Genomic DNA, 3,350 nt, shown 5'->3' with positions numbered 1-3,350 from the left:
TGCTTCCCAGATGCAGCCTGTGGCCTACGGCCCTCTGTTACACACTCTAAAAACAATGTTATATATCTTTCTCACTGAACTATGAACCTCTGGGTTGGGAGTATGCTTGGAAGAATGATGTATCTTCAGCCCCCTCCAACCCTGGTTGTGTCCCCACGAATCCGAGGTATCACAAGGCAAACAGAAATTGGGTTTGCAAACGGAATAATGGCTGCCCATCCACTGACCTTAAAACAGGCAGATTGGATTTCCTGAGCCCAGTGTCAACAGCACAAGTGTCCTGAAATGGTGAGCGGGAGAGTCAGAGGAGAATGTACCTACCGAAGAAACCCAAATGGTGTATATGAGGAAAATCTGGCTTGCCCTTACAGGATTTGAAAGTGGAGAGTAAGGCCACAAGCCAAGGGATGCTAGAAACTCGAAAGGGCAAGGAAACTGACTGTCCCTTAGAACGTCTAGAAGAAACACGAGCCTGTCAATATCCTGATTTTAGCCCAGTGAGAAAGAACCTTTCTCACCTCTAACTTACGAAACCATTAAGATAATACATGTTTGTTGTTCAAGTATTGAAGTTGGAAGTAATTTGTTTTTGTGGTCCTTGGGGGTAGGAATCCAGGTTGTCCTGAGCAAGTGGTAGGCAAGCGCTCTACCTCTGAGCTACCTCCCCAGCTTTGAAGGCAAGACTCTTGTTTACAGGAGCAGTTGGACAGTAACTTTGGAAGACTTCAGTGTGTATAGATCTCAGATGTATCCACAGCCGAGTGAAACCTGATTCTAGTTATTGAAGTGCTCGACCCATGCTTACTTAATGGAATTATGTCGTCTCCTCGACAGCCCTGCCAACAAACAAAAAAGAAAGTCTAGCATCAGCCAGTACTTGCAGCCTGGCGGGGGCGGCCGGGTGCGGCAAGCTCCTTTGTTCTTCACAGCCTCTGTTCTTGCTATATAAATAAAGCCAGAGGGCAAGCCTTCCTTCTGTGCTCCAAGCAATTTGCTTATGCAAGTGGGATTCCCGGGTCAAGGATGATGCGAGGTGTTTTTATGGTTCTTCACCTACTTAGCCAGCTTACATTTTCAGAGTCTGAGCCCATGAGCTCATGTGATTCAAGCAAACTCAGTGTCTCACCTTCTGAGCAACCAGGCCTCTGGGGGTTAGGGGGTAGATCAGAGAGTCCCATGCACAGCCCCTCCCTGTGCCCTGAACTTGTTCCTGATCCATATAAACTCTAAAGTTCTAAGCCCTCAGACTGGAGGGAGGCATCTCTCAAGGAGCAGAGGTCCTGGACACCGTGCTGGTGGGGCAGGATGGACTTCATGGTCACAAGGAAGATTCCTTAGGGACAATACTGTTGCAAGAGGGAGTGACCTGGCACACCCCTAGTTAATTTTATCAGTGACTGCATTGAAAGCTTTTTTTTTTTTTTTTTTTTTTTTTTTAAGAATTGCAAGAGATGGTCCTGCCTGTGCTGAGGAAGCTGGTGATTTTCCAGTGCTCCTACATAGTTAGCCTGGGAATTGCTGTGACTGACCCAGAGGGAGAAGCTGGTTTATTTAAAGATCTGACTTTCTTTTTTTTCTTTTCCTTTGCAGTCTTAGCTTTCTGTTTTGTTTGTTTCTCTCTGTTTTAGTTGGAGTTTGGGTTTCTTGTTTGTTTTGGGCTTTTGTTTTTAATGAGTCCCTTGTTGACTGGGCTAATAAGAACATTCCAGAAGTGAGGATAAGATGGCTAATTTTTTTTCCACCTGCTTCTAATCTACAGAGAACAAACCAACCTAAGGCTTCACCCTCCCTGAGGACTTCTCAGTTTCAGGGAAAATGTAAAACCCATGTGACAACTTGACTCCCCTGTTTATCTCTCAGGAACCTCACTGTGTGGGTGTTGGGGGCACTGCTCAAGAATGGGCAGGTGGGTCTGTGGGAGTGGAGATTACAGGCTTTTGAAAGGTCTGAGAGCAAAGGCTTCAGGGCGACTGGCCATCATTGTGCCCGGCTCTATCATGAATGACATCTAAGGACCTGCCCCTGGCCTTTTACTTCCTTCCTTCCTTCCTTCCTTCCTTCCTTCCTTCCTTCCTTCCTTCCTTCCTTTCTTCCATTTCTACTCCGCCTCAGCTTGACATAAACCTATAAAATAGGGACTGATGAAACTGAGTGCTATGGACAGAAGAACATCCCTGAACAGTCTGGGACTTCACCGGGCTCTGCTGGCAGCGAGCATCTGGTCAGAAGAATGGAAAGAGTTTCTGGAATTTAGAAACCTTTACCAGTTTTTGGTACTAACCTCAGACTTCCCTTGTGACTTGGAACCTTTGGTACTAGGGGTTCAAATTTTCCCTCTGGGAAATGCCCAAACAATCCCATTCCCCGGGGAGTGAGCATGGGGTTCTGTCAAAGGAAGACAGAACAACCAATGTTATAAACTACCCCTGAAGTGGCTACCAAACAGAGCGGAGCAAGAACCAGCCAGAGCCGGGACAGCTCCCTTTCCCTGCCTCACACACACTCTGACAGAGCTCCGCAGGCCTCCTGCCTCCCTGTAAGGCTCAGGCGACTTCACAGCCCATGAATTTCCTTTGGCACTTTGAGACTTCCCCCAACCCCCACCCCAGAGGATTCATGAGACCACAGCAGGAAATGAAGAACATATTTTTAAATCAGAGGGGAAGCGATGTCTTTGTGTCAGATAAGTGGCCTGGATCCAGGGCTGAGAGACTGTGGTGCATCTTTCCTCGCAGACAGCAGGTGCTCTTCGAGATGTGGTTGTGGCAACAAAATAAATGATGGATAATTGCTTTTGTGACAACTTGCCAATTAAATTAGACTCAGCAGAATAACATAATGACAATTTGTTATGCTCCGGTGGGCACTAACATACCAATCATAATTAAATGCTATGACTGAAATAGAATACGGCTCAACGCAGGAATATATAACCCCAATTCCCTCTCCGTGAAACATTATAGGTTGAGGCTTGATTTTAATTTCGGGAAGATAATGGCATTAGTGCATATCTGAGGGGGTTTGTGGAGAGGCCTGTGGTGAGAGGAGATGGGCCTGAGCGGAGGCTGGCCCAGGGGAACGCCCTGGGGCTGATCTGCAAGGTGGTGAGGAAGGGCTGAGGAGTCTGGGTGAAAACAGCTTTTCCTGGCTGTGTCTGGTCTTGCCTACAGGGCTTGGGAAGCCCAGGAGAAAGCTATTGCCAACAGCCTCCGAAGTAACTGAGCCTACACTGTAGAGTTCCAAAGCCCTCAATCTAGAATGTTCTATGGATGTTCTCACACTCTACTCTTTTTAAAAAAAAAAAAAGAAAGAAAGAAAGAAAGAAAGAAAGAAAGAAAGAAAGAAAGAAA

Source organism: Grammomys surdaster, unplaced genomic scaffold (genome assembly GCF_004785775.1).
Source record: "Grammomys surdaster isolate TR1022 unplaced genomic scaffold, NIH_TR_1.0 213, whole genome shotgun sequence".
Taxonomy (NCBI): domain Eukaryota; kingdom Metazoa; phylum Chordata; class Mammalia; order Rodentia; family Muridae; genus Grammomys; species Grammomys surdaster.
Note: the sequence above shows the minus strand (reverse complement) of the source record.